Source organism: Oncorhynchus keta, chromosome 14 (assembly GCF_023373465.1).
Source record: "Oncorhynchus keta strain PuntledgeMale-10-30-2019 chromosome 14, Oket_V2, whole genome shotgun sequence".
Classification (NCBI taxonomy): domain Eukaryota; kingdom Metazoa; phylum Chordata; class Actinopteri; order Salmoniformes; family Salmonidae; genus Oncorhynchus; species Oncorhynchus keta.
The window spans coordinates 71,081,835-71,108,980 of NC_068434.1; the positions used below are offsets into that span (position 1 = coordinate 71,081,835).

The following is a 27,146-nucleotide window of genomic DNA, read 5'->3' on the forward strand; positions in this document are numbered from 1 at the left end:
TCTGTGTTTTGTGTTTAGTTAGTATGGTCAGGGCGTGAGTTGGGTGGGTAGTCTATGTTTGTTTGTCTAGGTTTTGGGAAATTCTATGTTTCGGCCTAGTATGGTTCTCAATCAGAGGCAGGTGTCATTAGTTGTCTCTGATTGAGAATCATACTTAGGTAGCCTGGGTTTCACTGTGTGTTTGTGGGTGATTGTTTCCTGTCTCTGTGTGTGCACCAGATAGGACTGTAATTTGAGTTTTCACATTTTTTGTTTTGTTAGTTTGTTCATGTGTACCTGATAGCATTAAAAGTACCATGGAAAATTACCACGCCGCGTATTGGTCCTCTGATCCGTTTCGCCTCTCCTCTTCGGAAGAAGAGGAGGAAACTCGTTACAGAATCACCCACCACAATCGGACCAAGCGGCGTGGTAAAGGACAGCGACGACAGCAGCAGCAGCAACAACAACAGCGGCCAGCATCAGAGCTGAATCTGGACTACACAACTTGGGAGGAGATAGATAGGTGGGCGGTCGACCCAGGGAGAGTGCCGGAGCCCGCCTGGGATTCGATGGAGCAATGCAAGGAAGGTTACAGGAGAATGAGGTTGGCTGGGGAAAATCGCAGCCCCAAAGCAGAGCTGGAGGCAGCGAAAGCTGATCGGCGGCAATATGAGGAGCCAGCACGGCAGTGCGACAGGTACGAGAGGCAGCCCCAAATTTTTTTGGGGGGGGGGGCACACGAGGTGTGGTACTAAGCCAGGTAGCAGACCTGAGCTCACTCCTCGTGCTTATTATGAGCAGCGCATTACTGGTCAGGCACCGTGTTATGCGGTTGAGCGCACGGTGTCGCCAGTGCGTGTCCATAGCCCGGTGCGCTATAGGGCAGCCCCCCGAGAGTGCCATGCGAGTGTGGGCATTGAGCCAGGGCGTATGGTGCCTGCTCAGCGGGTCTGGTCGCCGGTACGCAGTCTTGGTCCAGGTTATCCTGCGCCGGCTCTGCGTGCTGTGTCTCCGGGCGCTGGGAGGGTGCAGTGCGTCCTCTGCCTGCGCTCCCGCTCGTACCGGGCAACTGTGGGAGGGAGCCTAGGGGAGAGGTGCGTGTAGTAAGCACTAGATCTCCCGTGCTTACCCACAGCCCGGTTCAACCTGTGCCTGCACTCTTGAGGGTCCGGGCTCGAGTAGTTGTCCAGCCTGGGGAAGTGGTGCCAAGGTTGCGCACCAGAGCTCCAGTGCTCCCCCACAGCCCGGTCTTTCAGGCTCCTCCTAACACCAAGCCTCCTGAAAGTCTCCCAGCCTGGTAGTTCCTGTGGCAGCCCCACGCACCAGGCTGTCTCTCAGTCTCCTCCCTGCAGGTGCTCCCGCCTGTCCGGCGCCGCTGCCGGAGCGTTCCGCCTGTCCGGCGCCGCTGCCGGAGCCTCCCGCCTGTCCGGCGCCGCTGCCGGAGCCTCCCGCCTGTCCGGCGCGCCGCTGCCGGAGCCTCCCGCCTGTCCGGAGCCTCCCGCCTGTCCGGCGCCGCTGCCGGAGCCTCCCGCCTGTCCGGCGCCACTGCCGGAGCCTCCCGCCTGTCCGGCGCCGCTGCCGGAGCCTCCCGCCTGTCCGGCGCCGCTGCTGGAGCGTCCCCGCCTGTCCGGCGCCGCTGCCTCCTGTAGCAGCTCCACGCACCAGGCTGTCTCTCTGTCTCCTCTCTGCAGGTGCTCCCGCCTGTCCGGCGCCGCTGCCGGAGCCTCCGCCTGTCCGGCGCCGCTGCCGGAGCCTCCCGCCTGTCCGGCGCCGCTGCCGGAGCCTCCCGCCTGTCCGGCGCCGCTGCCGGAGCCTCCCGCCTGTCCGGAGCCTCCCGCCTGTCCGGCGCCGCTGCCGGAGCCTCGCCTGTCCGGCGCCGCTGCCGGAGCCTCCCGCCTGTCCGGCGCTGCTGCCGGAGCCTCCCGCCTGTCCGGCGCTGGGAGCGTCCCGCCTGTCTGGCGCTGCTGCCGGAGCGTCCCGCCTGTCCGGCGCCGCTGCCGGAGCCTCCCGCCTGTCCGGCGCTGCTGCCGAGCGTCCCGCCTGTCCGGCGCCGCTGCTGGAGCGTCCCGCCTGTCTGGCGCCGCTGCCGGAGCGTCCCGCCTGTCTGGCGCCGCTGCCGGAGCTGTCCCTCCTGTCCGGCGCCGCTGCCGGAGCCTCCCGCCTGTCCGGCGCCGCTGCCGGAGCGCTCCCGCCTGTCCGGCGCCGCTGCCGGAGCCCCTCAGCCCAGAGGCGCCAGAGCCCCTCAGCCCAGAGGCGCCAGAGCCCCTCAGCCCAGAGGCGCCAGAGCCCCTCAGCCCAGAGGCGCCAGAGCCCCTCAGCCCAGAGGCGCCAGAGCCCCTGTCCCTTTGTCCAGAGCCCCTGTCCCTCTGTCCAGAGCCCCTGTCCCTCTGTCCAGAGCCCCTGTCCCTCTGTCCAGAGCTTCTGCCCCTCTGTCCCGAGCTGCCCCTCTGTCCAGTGGGGTCATTGAGAGGGGTTGCCATGGTGAGAAAGCCACGGAGGCGGACAAAGACAATGGTGAAGTGGGGTCCGCGTCCCGCGCCAGAACCGCCACCGCGGACAGATGCCCACCCAGACCCTCCCCTATAGGTCAAGGTTTTGCGGCCGGAGTCCGCACCTTTGGGGGGGGGTACTGTCACGTTCTGACCTTTATTTTCTGTGTTTTGTGTTTAGTTAGTATGGTCAGGGCGTGAGTTGGGTGGGTAGTCTATGTTTGTTTGTCTAGGTTTTGGGAAATTCTATGTTTCGGCCTAGTATGGTTCTCAATCAGAGGCAGGTGTCATTAGTTGTCTCTGATTGAGAATCATACTTAGGTAGCCTGGGTTTCACTGTGTGTTTGTGGGTGATTGTTTCCTGTCTCTGTGTGTGCACCAGATAGGACTGTAATTTGAGTTTTCACATTTTTTGTTTTGTTAGTTTGTTCATGTGTACCTGATAGCATTAAAAAGTACCATGGAAAATTACCACGCCGCGTATTGGTCCTCTGATCCGTTTCGCCTCTCCTCTTCGGAAGAAGAGGAGGAAACTCGTTACATTCTTATCCAGAGCGAATTACAGTAGTGAGTGCATACATATTCATACTTGTTCGTACGGGTCCCCCATGGGAATCGGACCCACAACCCTGGCATTGCAAGCGCCATGCTCACCAACTGAGCTACATGGGACATGTACAGTGCTTAATAACATGGATATGACACAGTATAACACAGGTTATGTTGTCATGGAAAAAACCTGGCGCTAAAACTGAATATCAGAGTCTCAAAGCTCTCCAATTCTAAGTATAAATCACTTCAACACCTGACCACTCTAACCAGCTGTGAAACAGTCAAGACCTTAAAGTCCTGTTTAAATCAAAGTTAGATGGAAATAAAGATGCAAACACACGATGGGAACTTTTTTGTATTGGCTGAGAAAGTACAGTATGGATCATTTGCCTTTCCTATATCAGTCCAGATTATGTGATTGTAGATTTGTTGGCAAGTTGAATTGAGTGAGTAATTTGTCTTAACACATAGCGCAGTGGTGCTGCAGCTGAGCAGGAGCTGAGTGTTCCAGTGGGGTCGGTGGTGCTGCAGCTGAGCAGGAGCTGAGTGTTCCAGTGGGGTCGGTGGTGCTGCAGCTGAGCAGGAGCTGAGTGTTCCAGTGGGGTCGGTGGTGCTGCAGCTGAGCAGGAGCTGAGTGTTCCAGTGGGGTCGGTGGTGCTGCAGCTGAGCAGGAGCTGAGTGTTCCAGTGGGGTCGGTGGTGCTGCAGCAGAGCAGGAGCTGAGTGTTCCAGTGGGGTCGGTGGTGCTGCAGCAGAGCAGGAGCTGAGTGTTCCAGTGGGGTCGGTGGTGCTGCAGCTGAGCAGGAGCTGAGTGTTCCAGTGGGGTCGGTGGTGCTGCAGCTGAGCAGGAGCTGAGTGTTCCAGTGGGGTCGGTGGTGCTGCAGCTGAGCAGGAGCTGAGTGTTCCAGTGGGGTCGGTGGTGCTGCAGCTGAGCAGGAGCTGAGTGTTCCAGTGGGGTCGGTGGTGCTGCAGCAGAGCAGGAGCTGAGTGTTCCAGTGGGGTCGGTGGTGCTGCAGCTGAGCAGGAGCTGAGTGTTCCAGTGGGGTCGGTGGTGCTGCAGCTGAGCAGGAGCTGAGTGTTCCAGTGGGGTCGGTGGTGCTGCAGCTGAGCAGGAGCTGAGTGTTCCAGTGGGGCCGGTGGTGCTGCAGCTGAGCAGGAGCTGAGTGTTCCAGTGGGGTCGGTGGTGCTGCAGCTGAGCAGGAGCTGAGTGTTCCAGTGGGGTCGGTGGTGCTGCAGCTGAGCAGGAGCTGAGTGTTCCAGTGGGGTCGGTGGTGCTGCAGCTGAGCAGGAGCTGAGTGTTCCAGTGGGGTCGGTGGTGCTGCAGCAGAGCAGGAGCTGAGTGCGCCCCGCCCCGTCGCCTCCACAATCCTCCAGCGGCCATGTCCTCACAGATGCAGTCCTGCAAACGCAAAGAGACACCATTGGTGCTATTAGAGGTTGCCAATGAGTTGAAGTGGGACAGGCACGGCTTGGCTTCTGCGGGTGCTTCTCTGTAAAGCTGAGCCCACTACAGCACAGAGATCCAAGAGAACAGCTCTTGGTAATCGAAACCGGCTTATAAGCCACTCATCATCATTGGCCAGTAAATCTTGCTGGTCTCTGAAAATTCACTCTCCCCGAATTATTCCATTCGCCAAATCTTCCAACAGTGCCAAAGCAGCCATTGTGTGTCATTAGGCATTGTTATTGCATGCCTTTTAATAACCACCCATTTGATTGTCAATTACCCTGATTACCCTGTAACTGACAATTGTAACTGACAATGACAGGGCCATTATCACATTGACATTTCTGCTCAACTGTAACAGGGTTCTTCCTGGGAAGGAGAGGCGGACCAAAATGCAGCGTGGTTATAATTCATGGTTCTTTAATAAAGAAACTATACATGAATAAACTACAAAAACAAGAAATGTGAAAACCCGAAACAGTCCCGTGTAGTACAAATACTGACACAGGAGACAATCACCCACAAAACCCAACACCAAACAGGCTACCTAAATATGGTTCCCAATCAGAGACAATAACTAACACCTGCCTCTGATTGAGAACCATATCAGGCCAAACACAGAAACAGACAAACTAGACACACAACATAGAATGCCCACTCAGATCACACCCTGACCAAACAAAACATAGAAACATACAAAGCAAACTATGGCCAGGGTGTGACAGCAACGAACATGTGATAACAATATATGAAACTGTGCACTCCTATCTGCCTGGCTGAGGCATCGAAAACGGCATCAGTTTAAATGTAATACGTCTCACTGTTTACCTTATTTATGAGAATACATGTCATAACATGCAGGTATTGTTTAATAATTACAGATCCAATTAAATGTGCTTCCCGATTAAACTGTACAACATTTGAGGGGTTATTTTGCAAAAGCAGATATCTCCATTTGTATTTTTGATCCTAAATCATGCTGTGTGTTTTGTGTGCACTGCAGGGAACTCTTCATATATAGAACGTGAGACGTAATATTTCGACTTATTTTACACAATGGTATCTCCAGTTTGTGCAGACATATAGGTCAAAGTGTATGTGGAGGACCGCATATTCTCCCGTCAAGTTTGTTTTATGATAAATGCTTAGAAAGTGGCTTACACCTTTTGTGCATACAATGTCTATAAATGAGGCCCCTGGCCTTCATAATCACCCGACCTCAGCCCAATTGAGATGGTTTGGGATGAGTTGGACCGCAGAGTGAAGGAAAAGCAGCCAACAAGTGCTCAACATATGTGGGAACTCCTTCAAGACTGTTGGAACAGCATTCCTCGTGAATCTGGTTGGCAGAATGCCAAGCGTGTGCAAAGCTGTCATCAAGGTAAAGGGTGGCTACTTTGAAGAATATAAAAAAATGTTTCACCCTTTTTGATTACTACATAATTCCATATATGTTATTTCATAGTTGTGATGTCTTCACTATTATTATACAATGGTAAAAACAAAGAAAAACTATGTGTCCAAACGTTTGACTGGTAATGTACATCTATACTGTATATATGCAGGCCAAACTATTACACTTTCTGGGTGTGAGTCCAGATCCCTCAGACTAGCTTGTGGTTCCTGACTGGGCATAGACACTGCTACGAATCCCTTTTGGCCCGACAGTCTAGGGGGGATGGTAACTAGACCCGTAACATAACTCATGCAAATTATAGTGAAAAAGTAAGAGTGAGAACGAAATAACCACAGACAATTAAATTACCGTCAAACACTCATGGTTTATTTGAAAACACACAGTAATGGGGGAGCAGGAAAAGGGGCTGAGCTGGACCCAAGGAAAGAAACAATAAGTATCCAAAAACACCCTAAGCTACTTCACCAACAGCTAACTAACTAACCAAAAATACAGTGGGTGGTCCGCCCAGTTCTAACTAGTGTTTTTATACAAAGTATTCCGACGGGTAGCGTATGCCCATGGGCGACTTATCTTGGTACCCCCTTTCCCACCGTCAAACAAACACCATAACAAAACCAATACTCACAGGTGGGGACAAAGTGACATGTAGATGCAAAAACCAAACAAGACATCTACAGACAGATGGCATTGACAGAGAGATTGAGCTCCAGAGGAAACAACAGACAGGGTTTTTAAACCAAGGGAAAGGGAATGTGATAGGGTAATGGAAACAGGAGGAGGTGTGTCTTCTGATTAGTGACTGATTGATGACTGATTGGGGATTGATGATTGCCACCTGCGAGGGGAGACGGAGATAAAATAAATACACACACACAGGATACTCACAAAATACCTGTATCCGTAACAGACACCCTTCTTGGTGTTTGAGTTATGTGTTGGGGTGGTGAGATAAGAGCGGTGAGCCAGCAGAGTGTGAGGGTATGTATAAGTGAGAACCGTGGGGAGAGGCTGTGAGACAGAGACCCTACAGCCACATAGCAAACACTCTTTATCTAAATGCAGAAGAGCAGATGGATGAATGTTAGTGTGGGAGAGAGAGGAATGGGTGTGAGTGTGTGTACTCTTTCCATGACTGTACATGTGGGTTTCTAGTGTGTGTGTGTGTGTGTGTGTGTGTGTGTGTGTGTGTGTGTGTGTGTGTGTGTGTGTGTGTGTGTGTGTGTGTGTGTGTGTGTGTGTGTGTGTGTGTGTGTGTGTGTGTGTGTGAGCAGGAGGTGTCACACCACGGGGGAAGAATCCAACACACCAACATATGGATACACCCTCAGACTAACCGATACATTCTTTCTCAGGCTTGACCACCCACATGTTGGGTTTTCTCTTGTCCAATAAGATATGGAATATTCTATATTTGTGGACTTCATGGACCTCCACTTTGTTGATATCATGGCTAACAGAAAGAGTGAGAGACAAACAAATAGCGAGTGGAGAGGAAACAACTCAATTATTAGATTTGATTGAGGCTTGAGGGAGAGAAAAGGATCGTTTGGGTTTAGGTTACGCCAGACATTTGTTATGTCTAACGATCATCTTTATTATTTAATACATTATTAAACACTCTTATTATTTCTGCACTCATCCGTTCCTCTAGCTTTTAATTAAACAATGACCAGCGGCTACCAAGGCAACCGTCACATTGTTTGGAGTCCTTTGGCATTGCTGTGGAACAGCAGTCAATTTCTGATGAGTGCGTGGTGAATTCCCCCGTGAAACGCGTTTCCCAAGCAACAGCAAGATAACATGACAGGGAATTTGTTTTCTGCTGTCGCCAGGATGGGGCTTTCCTTTTCTCTTTCAGCAATGGGGGAAGAAAGACAGTAAATAAAATAGAACATTTTATATAAAAATGTAAACGAGACTAAACAAACTATACATATCAAATTATAAATTAAACACAACCATGATATTGACTGACTGAGCCTCTACATGACACTTGCCAGCAGATTTACTGCATATTATATACATGTAATATGCTGGGCCAGTGAACATGGAAAAACAAAACCATTTCCAGTGTCTCTATTCATTACTCCATGAAAATGGCCAGAATTCTTCTACTTTCTTTGAGACTGACCCACCTTAGATGTGCCCATCGTGCTTCTCTCCAGTCTAAAGGCAGATGCAAATGGTCATCCACGCTATTCAAAGCAAAGATTGACTAGGCATTAAACAGTGGTGGAAAAAGTACGCAATTGTCATACTTGAGTAGAAGTAAAGATACCTTATTTGAAAATGACTGAGTAAAAGTGAAAGTCACCCAGTAAAATACTACTTGAGTAAAAGTCTTAAAGTATTTGGTTTATATATACCTAAGTATCAAAGTAAATGTAATAGTGAAAATATACTTAAGTTTGAAAAGTAAAGTGTTTGTGTTTAGTGAGTCTGCCAGATCAGAGGCAGTAGTAATGACTAGAGATGTTCTCATGATAAGTGCATGAATTGGACCATTTTCCTCTCCTGCTAAAAGCATTCAAAATGTACTTTTGGGTGTCAGGGTAAATGTATGGAGTAAAAATACATTATTTTCTTTAGGAATGTAGTGGATTAAAAGTAAAAGTCATCAAAAATATGAATAGTAAAGTAAAGTACAGATACCAAAAGAACGACGTACTTTACACCACTGGCATTAAATGATGGAATTGCAGGTCAGTAGTTCTGTGCCAGTCTATAGACATCGGCCCTGTTCTGCCATGCCACATATCACTCTTCATATGCAAAAATATTCAAATGAACAGCAGTAGTCCGTACTCCCCACCATCACCTCCCTCCCTATATGACTATATCACTGCCATGGAGCCCAATTGAGGTCTATACATTTGTGGAAAAGAGCTTCCGGAGGTCTGGTCTTCGTATTGATTTTTACTACCCTGGCTTATTGGTTTATGAAATGTTATTTCCTCTGACTCCTTGTCAGACGGATAGAGAGCCTGGCCAGGGAAGGAAGGGAAGGAAGGAAGGAGCTGCAGTATTTCCCAATGCAGTTTGAAAATTGAAAATCAAGTTATTGTTTTTTTTATTTTCCTTTTCTTTCTCTTTCCTCTTGCGGTCTGTCAGCGGTCTGTCAGCAGTCTGTCAGCGGTCTGTCAGCGGTCTGTCAGCGGTCTGTCAGCGGTCTGTCAGCAGTCTGTCAGCGGTCTGTCAGCGGTCTGTCAGCGGTCTGTCAGCGGTCTGTCAGCGGTCTGTCAGCGGTCTGTCAGCGGTCTGTCAGCGGTCTGTCAGCGGTCTGTCAGCGGTCTGTCAGCGGTCTGTCAGCGGTCTGTCAGCAGTCTGTCAGCGGTCTGTCAGCGGTCTGTCAGCAGTCTGTCAGCGGTCTGTCAGCGTCTGTCAGCGGTCTGTCAGCGGTCTGTCAGCGGTCTGTCAGCGGTCTGTCAGCGGTCTGTCAGCGGTCTGTCAGCAGTCTGTCAGCAGTTTGTCAGCGGTCTGTCAGCGGTCTGTCAGCAGTCTGTCAGCGGTTTGTCAGCGGTCTGTCAGCGGTCTGTCAGCGGTCTGTCAGCGGTCTGTCAGCGAGTGGGCTGATTGTCCTGTGTGGCAGATCACAGGACAATTATCTCAGAGACACATCTCTCCTTTTAGACACACTAGACTGAGATGTGTATGTGGTTAACCCTTTCCATGCCCTGCTTCTGCAGCTCAAGCCATTCTGATCACTGCAGCTAAAAAGAGAATTCAGACACCCTTTAAATGAGAATGAAAGAAAATACACATTTGCCAAATGAGAGGGTGTAAGGCGCTTATACTGTAAAATACCTGTAATATTAGGTTTCCAGTCATTTGATATATTTGATCAGAGCTCATACAAGTACCCAATAAGAATAGCCATGTTTGGTCATAAATTAGTATTCACATGAATATTCACTCAAAGCATGCAACATTTGCATAATGCAATTGGCCAAATTGGAATTCCATTGCTTATCTACTAGGTTCCCCTTTGTGTGGTAGTTAAACAAACCACATCACAATGTGTTATCACAGCTCCTATAGCAACAGTTATTGCTTTCAGCTCTAGGGCTTTTGGCATTTTCGGACTGACTCCATATCAGGAATTGTACAATCTCCATATGTACAAGCAGCCACCTGCTGTGTTTTAAAACAAGTGTTGGGTTTATTTAGATGTGTTTTCGGAAAGACACTGAAAACAGATGCAGGACCAAAACACTTTATTGCCTGAATCTCAATGCGCACAATTACTTTTCAAATAACACCAAAAGACCCAGGGGAAGATGTGTATTTCATATTAAATGTCTCATAATGAATGTTTTAGATTACTCTGGGATGATATATCACCATAAGTCATCAATTACAGTACAGCATCATGATGTTAGGGCGGATTTACTATTTTGTTTCTTCCAGCTCCATTTCCACATTACTTTTTCAGTCTCTACTGTTAATAGAAATGTAAAACTATTCATGCGAAATTTCACACTATGCACAGTCATTTTACATCGTAAGTCAATCAGAGTGAGAGGAATGCAGAGGAATGTATAGAGTCTCACCATACATTATGCAGTGCCATTGCAGCACAAAATAGGCTTTTCCTTCCTACTAGTGGCTTTATCAATGTTTATACCACAGATCACTTCACATACCGAAGCAATACTTCTCATTGGACTCAAGGTTTTTCATCAGTCGACTTGAGATCTCAGCAGCAGTAGCCTAAAGGCAGTCTGAGATAGAGAGGTAGACATCACATCTATTTTGAGCCGACCTATCCTGCCTTGTTGCCAACAGGGAGAGAAGGTGGAGAGAAGCCAGCAAGCCGGCCCTCTGTCAGAGAAGAGACAGTTCATGTTGACGGATGCCTTATGGGTACTCTGAAACACTCCCACACATTCGACCACTGCACTGCCCCCAGTCTGTGTGTGTAAAGCTGTAGCACCGCCCCTATTTACTGTGGGCAAAGTTTCAAATAGGCCCGCAGTGGCGAGTCCTGGAGAGCTGCTTATGATCTGCTGTGAGTGGTTGCTGTGGCAACAGTGAATGCAAAAAACGAGGCCTGATGAGGTCCGGGGGCAGCGCTTTGAGGCGAGTCGCCGTGTGCTGCATTCTCACTCACACACACACACATGCAAACACGCACGCACACACACTCACACATCAACAGCATCACTCATCTGAGTACAAAGACGGCAACAGCGATCTTATGCAACTCTTTATCTCACATCTCTCTTCTCCCATTTAGCCACTATCACCATGGATATTTAGTGTATATGTCAGCAAATATCACCTTGACAATTCATGTTGGAAGACTCCCAAAGCTACAGTGTGAACCAAATGTGTGGTTGTTATGGCAATGGCATTGTGTATATCTTTGTAAAGTGTGTTTGTGTTGCATTATTCACCTTTTCCCTCTGAAGTCCACCACCCATAGGACACCATCATATCCCCAGGCTGTCAAAGGTTGATTTAAATCAGTCTGACTCATTTCTTCAAGATGGCTGCCAGTGGATGACATCTCTGTTCACTTATTTCCCCTCTCTTTACTTCTGCTTGGTTTAAGGGAAATACTACTTAATGGAGACACCAATTGAAACCAAAGCATGTTGCTTTAATGAGCAAAGCTGGCAACTAACTGCCCCTGATTGTGTCACTGTGAATATCTTTAGAAGACAAGCTCAGACTATGAGCAACCTGGGTGCATTTAGCAAGGCACATCGTTGTGCAGCTTTCAGATAGCATGTAGAAATATAGCATGTAGAACAAACATGCCTCTCTGACATGTATAATAAGGAATCATGTCAGCTCTATTCATGACATTTATATCTACAGCGTTTCCTAATGTTTGGATACTGAGCATGGCCCAGGGACAAACGTTGATGGGACGAGGCACATGTCTCACTGTATGAGACTGATGTTGGATTTCCATACATTTCTGACAGAGTGAAGTGGTCTAATATGTGGACTTTTACACACACTCAGCACTAATCACAGTGTTGCCTGAAGTCTAAAGAAATAAAACCCTCAACACCTCAAGGCTCAACACTAAATAGGTATCTTCTGCCACCGTCTGGTCAATGTGTGTATGTACTGCATCACACATCCTTTTGCAGACCAGTGTTACTGTGCTGCTTATGCAGCTCCCTGCCTAGACACTCACATATCTCTGGTTATGGGTTGAGAAAAATGGGTCATGATAGACAAGTATGCTGTTACAGTATTATGTATGACCAAAGTGTATTGAAATGGCACAGGCTTAGATGGGCACCTACTGGTTTACTGACTCTACCTGTCAAACATACTCTCGTAAAACTGATTATCCTACCGATCCTCGACTTCGGCAATGTCATCGACAAAATAGCCTCAACACTCTACTCAACAAATTGGATGCAGTCTATCACAGTGCCATCTGTTTTGTCACCAAATCCCACTGGCTCCAGGTCATCTACAAGTCTTTGCTAGGTAAAGCCCCGCCTTATCTCAGCTCACTGGTCACCATAGCAGCACCCACCCGTAGCACACGCTCCAGCAAGTATATCTCTCTGGTCACCCCCAAAGCCAATTCCTCATTTGGCCGCCTTTCCTTCCAGTTCTCTGCTGCCAATGACTGGAACGAACTGCAAAAATCACTGAAGCTGGAGACTCATATCTCCCTCACTAGCTTTAAGCACCAGCTGTCAGAACAGCTCACAGATCACTGCACCTGTACGTAGCCCACCTGTAAATAGCCCATCCAACTACCTCATCCTCATACTGTATTTATTTATTTATCTTGTTCCTTTGCACCCCAGTATCTCTACTTGCACATTCATCTTCTGCACATCTATCACTCAATCAATCAATCAAATCAATCAAATTTTATTTATATAGCCCTTCGTACATCAGCTGATATCTCAAAGTGCTGTACAGAAACCCAGCCTAAAACCCCAAACAGCAAGCAATGCAGGTGTAGAAGCACGGTGGCTAGGAAAAACTCCCTAGAAAGGCCAAAACCTAGGAAGAAACCTAGAGAGGAACCAGGCTATGTGGGGTGGCCAGTCCTCTTCTGGCTGTGAAGGGTGGAGATTATAACAGAACATGGCCAAGATGTTCAAATGTTCATAAATGACCAGCATGGTCGAATAATAACAAGGCAGAACAGTTGAAACTGGAGCAGCAGCACAGTCAGGTGGACTGGGGACAGCAAGGAGTCATCATGTCAGGTCGTCCTGGGGCACGGTCCTTGGGCTCAGGTCCTCCGAGAGAGAAAAAGAAAGAGAGAATTAGAGAGAGCATATGTGGGGTGGCCAGTCCTCTTCTGGCTGTGCCGGTGGAGATTATAACAGAACATGGCCAAGATGTTCAAATGTTCATAAATGACCAGCATGGTCAAATAATAGTAAGGCAGAACAGTTGAAACTGGAGCAGCAGCATGGCCAGGTGGACTGGGGACAGCAAGGAGTCATCATGTCAGGTAGTCCTGGGGCATGGTCCTAGGGCTCAGGTCCTCCGAGAGAGAGAAAGAAAGAAGGAGAGAATTAGAGAACGCACACTTAGATTCACACAGGACACCGAATAGGACAGGAGAATTACCCCAGATATAACAAACTGACCCTAGCCCCCCGACACAAACTACTGCAGCATAAATACTGGAGGCTGAGACAGGAGGGGTCAGGAGACACTGTGGCCCCATCCGAGGACACCCCGGACAGGGCCAATGTTTAATAGGTATATTGTAATTACTTCGCCACCATGGCCTATTTATTGCCTTACCGCCCTTATCTTACCTCATTTGCACACACTGTATATAGACTTTTTCTACTGTATTATTGACTATGTTTGTTTATTCCATGTGTAACTCTGTTGTTGTATCTGTTGAACTGCTTTGCTTCATCTTGGCCAGGTCGCAATTGTAAATGAGAACTTGTTCTCAACTAGCCTACCTGGTTAAATAAAGGTGAAATAAAAATAAAAAAATGAAAAGGAACTCACTTCTAATCAGTTTATAGACTCCATCTAGTGGCCAAGAGTATGAAGTGCACTGGTTTATGTATGGTATGTAAACCCTGGCATGAATATGGACCTCAACGTAATATAATACGTTTACCTCAATATAAATGGTATTCAAAGAATAATAAACATCCGTATGACAATTTCTAACATTTACTTTTATTGTAAAGGTGATATATTCCAAAATATTAATATGTTAGAGGAGCAGAGAAAAAAGAGAAGTAAAAGACATGTAAAAAACACCTACACAAGACTTTGGTAAGACTATTGGGTGATATTCCTATCAAAACATCCACAGCAAAAAAAAATAAAAAAATGATCTTATAATAACAATGCACAAAATCATAGAGATTTCTGTTGCGGTGTGTCTACATGAACAGTAGTACAGCTGAGTAAAAAGTCATACAGGAGATTTCTTGATCCTAGAAACATATTTTTTTCTGAAGGATTATAAAATGCTGGAATGGCTGGGTAACTGTGCTTTAAGTTCTGGGATAATATACACTACCAAAGAGGATACTACAGGATATAGCCTAACAGTACTATCGCTTATTAAATCAATTGGTGTTTTCAACATTATCATTATTCAAGAATATTATACCACAACAAGTTTACAGTAATCTTGCAGAAGAATCCTATATGTAACAGAGCTAGTTAATTTACGAACAGAGGAAAATCAGTCAGGTTCATCAGAGGCTAGGCATTATTTTGGGAAGCCTAGATCCTCTCTCGAAATGGCTGTTTGTTTTAGGCTCGAGAAGAGACCAAGGGAATTCCTTCCTTCCTTCTTGTAAAATAACACATGACCTTTGACCTTGAAGGATGGGTCATTTCAGAATTTGCTAAACTCTTTCCAAACTCTGACTAGAGGTGTATACAGAACCAGTGCCCCTTCCCCAATCTAAAATCTTCAGACTCAGCCCTGGATAAAACCAAGAGAGATTAAGGTCCGTGCCAGTCCTAAACAGAGTGCATTGGATCATTGAGTGACACTATGCCACCTCACGCTCCGTCACATAACCAAGTTGCCCATAGGCACAGATCTAGAATCAGCTTACAATCCCCAAACCTAATCTGAACTGTCAGAGGGGAAAACAACTGAGCTCACACCAGTGTTTATGGGCAACCTCCACCCACTCCGTACCCATCCCATCCCGTCCCGCCCAACTTGGTCCATCTAGCAGGGGTGCACGTTACACGCTCGGATCTCCTTCCTGTCCTTGCAGCTGGGGAGCTGGGCGCTCTTAAGCCTCCTCTTGGCTGTCATGAGACGCTCCTGAATCCCCCCGCCACACAGCTTGGTACAGTCCGTCCAGCTGGACCATGGCCTCATCTTACAGCCTGACCAGAGAGAAAGAGAAAGAGAGAGAAGGCATGGAGAAAGACATTTTATACATTTTCATGGAAATGTGTTCCTTGTTAAATAATAGCAAATATCATATTGAAGATAATGACTATCAAAACTGACTGTGATTTAGTTTTCTATGAGTACATTTACATGCACACTAATAATGCAATATTAAACTGATCATGGCAGTAGGTAGATCATACAATAGTCATGTAAACACATTACCCTGTTTGTCTTAATCGGGGAAGGTCAAAAGAAGTACGCATACGCTGATTAAAAGAATCTGGTCAGAGTGGAGTCCCACCAACCTGGGTGTTCAGCGGTCGACGTGGTCTCCTCCCCCTGTCGCCCCCTGTTTGCTCCTCCTCTTCTCCCTCGCCTCCTTGCGTCGTTTCTTCTCGTCGCTGTTGACCTGTCCCCTGGCCACCGCCACGGTTACACTTCCTGATCTTACACTTCTTCCTCTGTACAGTCTCGGGACACGAGTCCCCTCCGAACTGAGGCTCCAGCTTCACCATGCGTGTCCTGATCATGTGACCTTTACCACAGGATTTGTTGCACTCAGACCACTCCGTCCACTCTGACACCATACAGTCTGTTGCTAGAGAGAGAGAGAGAGAGAGAGAGAGAGAGAGAGAGAGAGAGAGAGAGAGAGAGAGAGAGAGAGAGAGAGAGAGAGAGAGAGAGAGAGAGAGAGAGAGAGAGAGAGAGAGAGAGAGAGAGAGAGAGAGAGAGAGAGAGAGAGAGAGAGAGAGAGAGAGAGAGAGAGAGAGAGAGAGAGAGAGAGAGAGAGAGAGAGAGAGAGAGAGAGCGAGAGAGCGAGAGAGCGAGAGAGAGAGAGGATAGGGGGACAGGGTGGAGTAAGAAAGGTGAAGAGTTAATATGGGATGAAAGCTTGAAGATACACGTCATGACTTTGCATTAGTGTTCCTTTTTCTAAACATAACACAATATGAATCCCCTGGAAACAGATTCTCTGACTTATGTCCATAACGGGAACATTCTTACGAACTGCAAGGATGATTAGGGCTGGCCAGAATAATACGGCCAGCTTTATCCCCTCACTAAGACTGAGGGAAGACCAGTTAACAAGCTTTTTCACCCCAATACAATGACGTCTGCCAAAGTTAAAGCTGGTTATTTCTGCCTTTTAATCCCATTCTTCACAATAGAGCCCTTAAATTAGCTCCCTCATTTTCTAGGGAACAGGAGAAAGAGAGTATTTTCCTATGGTAATGTGTCTGCCAGTCCCGTACCTGACTAGAATATATATATAACCTATTAAGTCAGGCTTAAATGTGAGAGCACATGGGCACTTCTGGGTTCCAATGTTCCCTCTCATATAAACCTGCTAATACTCCACCAGGGTATTCTCACGATAACCCTATCTGGGAGAGTTTGGGCTGGAGATGAGACTATGGGCACTCCTAACGCAGATGACATAAAGATGTGTACACACTAACAAGCCAAGTGTGTTATAAGTGTGCTTGTGGCGTGTGTGTGTGCATGTGGATATGATAGAGAGTGTATTATAAGCAGATGGATGCTCGGTTGCACAATGAAGATAATAATCAGCATTATTATGAACTACACATGTGAAGTACTGTTTCAGTTGGTGTGTCCACACATGAAGAAAGTAGATTCACTCCAATGTGTGTGCGTGTGTGAATGTTCCTTACGACACTCTGGCAGCATACACTTCTCCACCTGCTCCAGGTCCTCTGTACACTCTCCCAGCTCCACAGGAGACTTGAGCATGCGCTGCCTCGTCCGCATGCCCTTCCCACACGTCACACTGCAGTCACTCCAGTCAGACCACGGAGACAGCATACAGGGATGGTGTCTGTGCACACAGGACACACACAAAATCATTGTCAATCCGATTTCATCTGGTTGGCATTTGTTGTGGTGTGAGTGATAGTGTGTGCGTGCGTGTGTTCAAGTGTTCATGTGTGTACAGATGAGCGTGTGTGTGCATGTGTGTGTTTGTTTGTATGAGCCTGCATATGCTTATCTGTGTGTGACTGTGTGTGTGTGCAGGAGTGTGTGTGCGGGAGTGTGTGTGTGTGTGTGTGTGTTACTCACGACACTCTGGCATCATGCACTTCTCCACCTCCAGCACCTCAGCCCCACAGATGGAGCCGTCCGGGGAGGCATCTTCACCATGCGTTCCCTTCTCTTCATACCCAGCCCACAGGTGGCACTGCAGGAGTCCCACTCACCCCACTCTGTCACCAGACAACTGTTGGGTGCTAAAGAGAGGGGAGATCAGACAGTTAAGAGGGGAAAAGGCGGAGGGGGGAAGGGAAGAGGAGGAGGGAATGAGAAAGGGGAGAGGGAAGAGGAGGGAGGTGGGGAGAGGAAGAGAGGGGGAGTGGGTGTGTTCAATGGGAGAGACAGAACTTAATCCACATATGCATTACTTTGTCCTGTAATCAGGCATAATTATACATCATCCTAATAGTTTGAACAGTACATTTGAATAATTTAGCAGATGCTCTTCCACTGAGAATTGATGCACACAATGAGCCTCATTTATCTACAGCCTAGAAATACATAGATTTGTTTATATGAAAGCGCATACACAGATTAATCAAAAGTGTCCTATACCTCGGAAAATGTTATTTTACCTGATTTAAAAGAAAACTTTGCTAAACGCAGCAATGTTTGTGATAAATGACTTTGTGAACCATTGATTTCAGGGGTGAAAGCTACTCACTGCATTCCTCGTTCACAATACACTTCTCGTTCTCCTCAGTAGGCAAGGTACACACAGAGCCATCGTCAGGGAACTGCTTGACGTAGCGTTCCCTGGACCGCAAGCCCATCCCACATGACATGCTGCACGGAGACCAGGTGATCCACTCTGACATCGTGCAGGTGGACCCTTCTGAGAGGTCGGGGGCAAAGTGCAGAAGGTCACAGTTAGTTATGGCATTTGAGTTGCATTCAGGATTTTAATGTCCTTACAGTGTTAGTAGCCACATCATACTTTATATAATCAACCAGTGTATAATGCATCTACATCATGGGACCTCCTGTTAGTCTCATTTATCATAACAAGACAATAGGAGACTATGAGCATCTATGTCAGCTCATGGCCATTAGAAGAGCTTGTACCAGTATGCCTGTACCCAAAGTGTTACCCAAGACCAGTATGCCTATACCCAAAGTGTTACCCAAGAGCTTGTACCAGTATGCCTGTACCCAAAGTGTTACCCAAGAGCTTGTACCAGTATGCCTGTACCCAAAGTGTTACCCAAGAGCTTATACCAGTATGCCTATACCCAAAGTGTTACCCAAGAGCTTGTACCAGTATGCCTGTACCCAAAGTGTTACCCAAGAGCTTGTACCAGTATGCCTGTACCCAAAGTGTTACCCAAGAGCTTGTACCAGTATGCCTGTACCTACAGTGTTACCCTACAGCTTGTACCAGTATGCCTGTACCCAAAGTGTTACCCAAGAGCTTGTACCAGTATGCCTGTACCCAAAGTGTTACCCAAGAGCTTGTACCAGTATGCCTGTACCCAAAGTGTTACCCAAGAGTTTGTACCAGTATGCCTGTACCCAAAGTGTTACCCAAGAGCTTGTACCAGTATGCCTGTACCCAAAGTGTTACCCAAGAGCTTGTACCAGTATGCCTGTACCCAAAGTGTTACCCAAGAGCTTGTACCAGTATGCCTGTACCTACAGTGTTACCCTACAGCTTGTACCAGTATGCCTGTACCCAAAGTGTTACCCAAGAGCTTGTACCAGTATGCCTGTACCCAAAGTGTTACCCAAGAGCTTGTACCAGTATGCCTGTACCTACAGTGTTACCCTACAGCTTGTACCAGTATGCCTGTACCTACAGTGTTACCCTACAGCTTGTACCAGTATGCCTGTACCTACAGTGTTACCCTACAGCTTGTACCAGTATGCCTGTACCTACAGTGTTACCCTACAGCTTGTACCAGTATGCCTGTACCTACAGTGTTACCCTACAGCTTGTACCAGTATGCCTGTACCTACAGTGTTACCCTACAGCTTGTAACAGTACACCTGTACCTACAGTGTTACCCTACAGCTTGTACCAGTACGCCTGTACCTACAGTGTTACCCTACAGCTTGTAACAGTACACCTGTACCTACAGTGTTACCCTACAGCTTGTACCAGTACGCCTGTACCTACAGTGTTACCCTACAGCTTGTAACAGTACACCTGTACCCACAGTGTTATATTTAATGGTTCCGGGTTGGAGCGAGCGGTCGCATTCGCACTTCGCTCTGCAGGTTGTATAACTTTTTCATTACATTTCATTTAGTACAACGGTTGATTTGTCTAATCTTAGCAATTCTTCTTAGCTAGCTACATAGCCGTCCTTGTATCAGAGATAATTGCATAATTATCGTATTTCGTCGCCCTAACGTAGCCTTCACTGCTATTCGCCCAGGAGCTAGCAAGCGCTAGCTAACGCACACAGATTAGCATCACTGTAGTGCTATTCACTCAACTGTACGACTTGATTAGTCTAGTGTTAGCTAGCTACATAGCTGTCTTTGTTTCCAAGATAATTGTGTAGTTTAGTGTGTGTAGCCTTGGAGTGATTATCTTAATTCACTGAGGTTCGCTAGCCAGCTATTTGTCGTCCTTAACGTAGGAGACTCTGCTAGCTAGCCAACAGCTAACAGCTAGCCAACAACAACCCGGTCGCATTCCGCTTCGCTCCACAGTTAGTATCACATTTTCATTTCATTTCATTACAGTACAACGGTTTGATTTGTTTGATCGTAGCTTGCTACATAGCCGTCTTTGTTTCAAAGATAATTGTGTAGTCTAGAGCGATTTCCTAGGTTAGCTAGCCAGCTATTGTCGTTCTTTTAACGCAACGTAACGTAAACAACACTGCTAGCTAGCCAGCTAGCCCCGATTAGCAGCACTGTAGAAACTATTACACTCAACGAACGACTTGATTAGTGTAGTGTCAACAACGCAGCCACTGCCAGCTAGCCTACTTTAGCAGTACTGTATCATTTTAATCATTTTAGTCAATAAGACTCTTGCTACGTAAGCTTAACTTTCTGAACATTCGAGACGTGTAGTCCACTTGTCATTCCAATCTCCTTGCATTAGCGTAGCCTTTTCTGTAGCCTGTCAACTATGTGTCTGTCTATCCCTGTTCTCTCCTCTCTGCACAGACCATACAAACGCTCCACACCGCGTGGCCGCGACCACCCTAATCTGGTGGTCCCAGCGCACGACCCACGTGGAGTTCCAGGTCTCCGGTAGCCTCTGGAACTGCCGATCTGCGGCCAACAAGGCAGAGTTCATCTCAGCCTATGCCTCCTCCAGTCCCTTGACTTCTTGGCACTGACGGAAACATGGATCACCACAGATAACACTGCTACTCCTACTGCTCTCTCCTCGTCCGCCCACGTGTTCTCGCACACCCCGAGAGCTTCTGGTCAGCGGGGTGGTGGCACCGGGATCCTCATCTCTCCCAAGTGGTCTTTCTCTCTTTCTCCCCTTACCCATCTGTCTATCGCCTCCTTTGAATTCCATGCTGTCACAGTTACCAGCCCTTTCAAGCTTAACATCCTTATCATTTATCGCCCTCCAGGTTCCCTCGGAGAGTTCATCAATGAGCTTGATGCCTTGATAAGCTCCTTTCCTGAGGACGGCTCACCTCTCACAGTTCTGGGCGACTTTAACCTCCCCCCACGTCTACCTTTGACTCATTCCTCTCTGCCTCCTTCTTTCCACTCCTCTCCTCTTTGACCTCACCCTCTCACCTTCCCCCTACTCACAAGGCAGGCAATACGCTTGACCTCATCTTTACTAGATGCTGTTCTTCCACTAACCTCATTGCAACTCCCCTCCAAGTCTCCGACCACTACCTTGTATCCTTTTCCCTCTCGCTCTCATCCAACACTTCCCACACTGCCCCTACTCGGATGGTATCGCGCCGTCCCAACCTTCGCTCTCTCTCCCCCGCTACTCTCTCCTCTTCCATCCTATCATCTCTTCCCTCTGCTCAAACTTTCTCCAACCTATCTCCTGATTCTGCCTCCTCAACCCTACTCTCCTCCCTTACTGCATCCTTTGACTCCCTATGTCCCCTATCCTCCAGGCCGGCTCGGTCCTCCCCTCCCGCCTCCGTGGCTCGACGACTCCTTGCGAGCTCACAGAACAGGGCTCCGGGCAGCCGAGCGGAAATGGAGGAAAACTCGCCTCCCTGCGGACCTGGCATCCTTTCACTCCCTCCTCTCTACATTTTCCTCCTCTGTCTCTGCTGCTAAAGCCACTTTCTACCATTCTAAATTCCAAGCATCTGCCTCTAACCCTAGGAAGCTCTTTGCCACCTTCTCCTCCCTCCTGAATCCTCCCCCTCCCTCTCTGCAGATGACTTCGTCAACCATTTTGAAAAGAAGGTCGACGACATCCGATCCTCGTTTGCTAAGTCAAACGACACCGCTGGTTCTGCTCACACTGCCCTACCCTATGCTCTGACCTCTTTCTCCCTCTCTCTCCAGATGAAATCTCGCGTCTTGTGACGGCCGGCCGCCCAACAACCTGCCCGCTTGACCCTATCCCCTCCTCTCTTCTCCAGACCATTTCCGGAGACCTTCTCCCTTACCTCACCTCGCTCATCAACTCATCCCTGACCGCTGGCTACGTCCCTCCCGTCTTCAAGAGAGCGAGAGTTGCACCCCTTCTGAAAAAACCTACACTCGATCCCTCCGATGTCAACAACTACAGACCAGTATCCCTTCTCTCTTTTCTCTCCAAAACTCTTGAGCGTGCCGTCCTTGGCCAGCTCTACCGCTATCTCTCTCAGAATGACCTTCTTGATCCAAATCAGTCAGGTTTCAAGACTAGTCATTCAACTGAGACTGCTCTTCTCTGTATCACGGAGGCGCTCCGCACTGCTAAAGCTAACTCTCTCTCCTCTGCTCTCATCCTTCTAGACCTATCGGCTGCCTTCGATACTGTGAACCATCAGATCCTCCTCTCCACCCTCTCCGAGTTGGGCATCTCCGGCGCGGCCCACGCTGGATTGCGTCCTACCTGACAGGTCGCTCCTACCAGGTGGCGTGGCGAGAATCTGTCTCCTCACCACGCGCTCTCACCACTGGTGTCCCCCAGGGCTCTGTTCTAGGCCCTCTTTATTCTCGCTATACACCAAGTCACTTGGCTCTGTCATAACCTCACATGGTCTCTCCTATCATTGCTATGCAGACGACACACAATTAATCTTCTCCTTTCCCCCTTCTGATGACCAGGTGGCGAATCGCATCTCTGCATGTCTGGCAGACATATCAGTGTGGATGACGGATCACCACCTCAAGCTGAACCTCAGCAAGACGGAGCTCCTCTTCCTCCCGGGGAAGGACTGCCCGTTCCATGATCTCGCCATCACGGTTGACAACTCCATTGTGTCCTCCTCCCAGAGCGCTAAGAACCTTGGCGTGATCCTGGACAACACCCTGACGTTCTCAACTAACATCAAGGCGGTGACCCGTTCCTGTAAGTTCATGCTCTACAACATCCGCAGAGTACGACCTGCCTCACACAGGAAGCGGCGCAGGTCCTAATCCAGGCACTTGTCATCTCCCGTCTTGATTACTGCAACTCGCTGTTGGCTGGGCTCCCTGCCTGTGCCATTAAACCCCTACAACTCATCCAGAACGCCGCAGCCCGTCTGGTGTTCAACCTTCCCAAGTTCTCTCACGTCACCCCGCCTCCTCCGCTCTCTCCACTGGCACAGTATTCCTCTTCAAGGAATACCTAGGATAGGTAAGTAAGGGTAAGTAATCCTTCCCCCAAAAAAAAAAAAGATTTAGATGCAAGTGGCTGTTCCACTGGATGTCATAAGGTGTATGCACCAATTTGTAAGTCGCTCTGGATAAGAGCGTCTGCTAAATGACTTAAATGTAAAAATGTAAATGTGTTACCGAAGAGCTTGTAACAGTACACCTGTACCTACAGTGTTACCCAAGAGCTTAGAAAATGCATAAGCTGTGAACATATTTATGCAACAGACATGTTTCTCCTCATTAATAACAACCCCTGCTGTTGTTGCATTATGTTCAGGTGGGAGGGAGGGAGGATAAGAGCCGCTCTGGGTGAGACTCACATGGATTTATATCTAAACCCTCCCTCTCCAGACTGAAAGACTCATTAAACTCTGCCCTATAAAGAAGCTCATCATTAATAAGATGAGCAAATCATCAATGAATCATTAATAATAAGCAAATCATGAATAAGAGCCGAGAGTAAGAGCCCGTGTGTGTGTGTGTGTGTGTGTGTGTGTGTGTGTGTGTGTGTGTGTGTGTGTGTGTGTGTGTGTGTGTGTGTGTGTGTGTGTGTGTGTGTGCACGCACATGCACACAAACACAGAATGATGCATACACACACATGGTCTCTTACACACACACACACACACACACACACACACACACACACACACACACACACACACACACACACACACACACACACACACACATTTTATTATTCATTAATGTTTCATTGCAAGCAGCAAAGACGTGACGCCCTGTGTGTATTCTCATAACTTGTTATGTGTCTTTTAATAAAGCCTTAGTATCCACTGTGGCCTCCCCGGCAGCTTTAGCCCATTACACATTTTATAGGCTTGTCTCAGAAACACAGTGTCCCTCTCACCTCTATGCTGCTACAACTTTATTGTCTGAGCTACAACGAGCTGGGGGCTTTATCGATGACCCAACACCAATAAAGACCTGCAGTAAACCAGATTTTACCTTCCCCTGTGTTCTTTGCAATAACCTATGAAATGCTAACAAAGATGACGTCAACACTAATGAAGCTCCTAGAGGGACTTGAGGGTCGGATGTTGAAGTTTGTTTTTAGATGGGTGTTTGTACACCAAGACAGCAACAAGAAATACACATTTCAGATTGTATCCTAGATTTTATTGTAGTATATCTGTTCATGTCAATATAAATTTGTGTAAACGGGGTGGTTCGGTGAACCACGCTCACGTGTTGAGAAACATTGCCTGAGACGAAGACTTGCATTAGCACCCTGAGCTAATATATCGGCTTTAGCTCAGGAGGCAAACACAGTATTGTGAACCTTTGTTCGAAAGGTACATACTGACCCTCGTCGCTGCAGCCGGGCCCCATGCAGGGCTCAAAGTCCTGGGTGTGAGGACAGGGTACACTGAGGTCCAGCTGGGCCTTCAGCATCCTCTGTCTCATCCTCTTGCCCTTGTCACAGGTGGCTGAGCTGCAGGCTGACCAGGAGACCAGTTGGAGTAGATGCATGTCTCTGGAGTGTCGTCTGGGGAGGGAAGGGAACGTGAGAGACAGTGAGAGACAGTGAGAGAGAGAGAGAGAGAGAGAGAGAGAGAGAGAGAGAGAGAGAGAGAGAGAGAGAGAGAGAGAGAGAGAGAGAGAGAGAGAGAGAGAGAGAGAGAGAGAGAGAGAGAGAGAGAGAGAGAGAGAGAGAGAGAGAGAGAGAGAGAGAGAGAGAGAGAGAGAGAGACATTCATCGAGTGAAGGGCATAAACACAAATGTTCAACTAGTTATGTGTTGCCTCACGTGTGTGTTGAGTGCCTAAGCCCCTCCTCACTAAGTGATGTGCTATTGAAACACTGGTCTGACTCAAATCAATTTAAACATGTATGTCCCTGGGACATGTTCAGGTGCGACAATTCACTTGGAAGAATCTCAACTGCAGCCTTATTGATTTATTGAAAATGCCACTACTGATCAAATCTGCTTATGATTCCATCTGTGCAGCTTTCCCATGAGAGAGAGAGAGAAAGAAAAGGCAACATGGAGGACGATTATGCTGAGCTGGGTTAACTCATTCTACTGTTTCTCAAGCTCTGGTTCTAATCTCCCATGCCTGGAGATGGGAAGAGAGAGAGAGAGAGAGAGAGAGAGAGAGAGAGAGAGAGAGAGAGAGAGAGAGAGAGAGAGAGAGAGAGAGAGAGAGAGAGAGAGAGAGAGAGAGAGAGAGAGAGAGAGAGAGAGAGAGAGAGAGAGAGAGAGAGAGAGAGAGAGAGAGAGAGAGAGAGAGAGAGAGAGAGAGAGAGAGAGAGAGAGAGAGAGAGAGAGAGAGAGAGAGAGAGAGAGAGAGAGAGAGAGAGAGAGAGAGAGAGAGAGAGAGAGAGAGAGAGAGAGAGAGAGAGAGAGAGAGAGAGAGAGAGAGAGAGAGAGAGAGAGAGAGAGAGAGAGGAGAAATACATTCATCGAGTGAAGGGCATAAACACAAATGTTCAACTAGTTATGTGTTGCCTCACGTGTGTGTTGAGTGCCTAAGCCCCTCCTCACTAAGTGATGTGCTATTGAAACACTGGTCTGACTCAAATCAATTTAAACATGTATGTCCCTGGGACATGTTCAGGTGCGACAATTCACTTGGAAGAATCTCAACTGCAGCCTTATTGATTTATTGAAAATGCCACTACTGATCAAATCTGCTTATGATTCCATCTGTGCAGCTTTCCCATGAGAGAGAGAGAGAAAGAAAAGGCAACATGGAGGACGATTATGCTGAGCTGGGTTAACTCATTCTACTGTTTCTCAAGCTCTGGTTCTAATCTCCCATGCCTGGAGATGGGAAGAGAGAGAGAGAGAGAGAGAGAGAGAGAGAGAGAGAGAGAGAGAGAGAGAGAGAGAGAGAGAGAGAGAGAGAGAGAGAGAGAGAGAGAGAGAGAGAGAGAGAGAGAGAGAGAGAGAGAGAGAGAGAGAGAGAGAGAGAGAGAGAGAGAGAGAGAGAGAGAGAGAGAGAGAGAGAGAGAGAGAGAGAGAGAGAGAGAGAGAGAGAGAGAGAGAGAGAGAGAGAGAGAGAGAGAGAGAGAGAGAGAGAGAGAGAGGAGAAATACATTCATCGAGTGAAGGGCATAAACACAAATGTTCAACTAGTTATGTGTTGCCTCAGGTGTGTGTTGAGTGCCTAAGCCCCTCCTCACTAAGTGATGTGCTATTGAAACACTGGTCTGACTCAAATCAATTTAAACATGTATGTCCCTGGGACATGTTCAGGTGACACCACTTGGAAGAATCTCAACTGCAGCCTTATTGATTTATTGAAAATGCCACTACTGATCAAATCTGCTTATGATTCCATCTGTGCAGCTTTCCCATGAGAGAGAGAGAGAAAGAAAAGGCAACATGGAGGACGATTATGCTGAGCTGGGTTAACTCATTCTACTGTTTCTCAAGCTCTGGTTCTAATCTCCCATGCCTGGAGATGGGAAGAGAGAGAGAGAGAGAGAGAGAGAGAGAGAGAGAGAGAGAGAGAGAGAGAGAGAGAGAGAGAGAGAGAGAGAGAGAGAGAGAGAGAGAGAGAGAGAGAGAGAGAGAGAGAGAGAGAGAGAGAGAGAGAGAGAGAGAGAGAGAGAGAGAGAGAGAGAGAGAGAGAGAGAGAGAGAGAGAGAGAGAGAGAGAGAGAGAGAGAGAGAGAGAGAGAGAGAGAGAGAGAGAGAGAGAGAGAGAGAGAGAGAGAGAGAGAGAGAGAGAGAGAGAGAGAGAGAGAGAGAGAGAGAGAGAGAGAGAGAGAGGAGAAATACATTCATCGAGTGAAGGGCATAAACACAAATGTTCAACTAGTTATGTGTTGCCTCACGTGTGTGTTGAGTGCCTAAGCCCCTCCTCACTAAGTGATGTGCTATTGAAACACTGGTCTGACTCAAATCAATTTAAACATGTATGTCCCTGGGACATGTTCAGGTGCGACAATTCACTTGGAAGAATCTCAACTGCAGCCTTATTGATTTATTGAAAATGCCACTACTGATCAAATCTGCTTATGATTCCATCTGTGCAGCTTTCCCATGAGAGAGAGAGAGAAAGAAAAGGCAACATGGAGGACGATTATGCTGAGCTGGGTTAACTCATTCTACTGTTTCTCAAGCTCTGGTTCTAATCTCCCATGCCTGGAGATGGGAAGAGAGA

The 27,146-nt window shown here is 47.7% G+C and overlaps 2 pseudogenes; both read right to left on the reverse strand.

Moving 5' to 3' along the window:
* LOC127907084 (spondin-1-like) overlaps positions 1–15,202 on the reverse strand; it is a 22,163-nt pseudogene extending 6,961 nt beyond the window's left edge.
* LOC118393950 (spondin-1-like) overlaps positions 14,007–27,146 on the reverse strand; it is a 14,778-nt pseudogene continuing 1,638 nt past the window's right edge.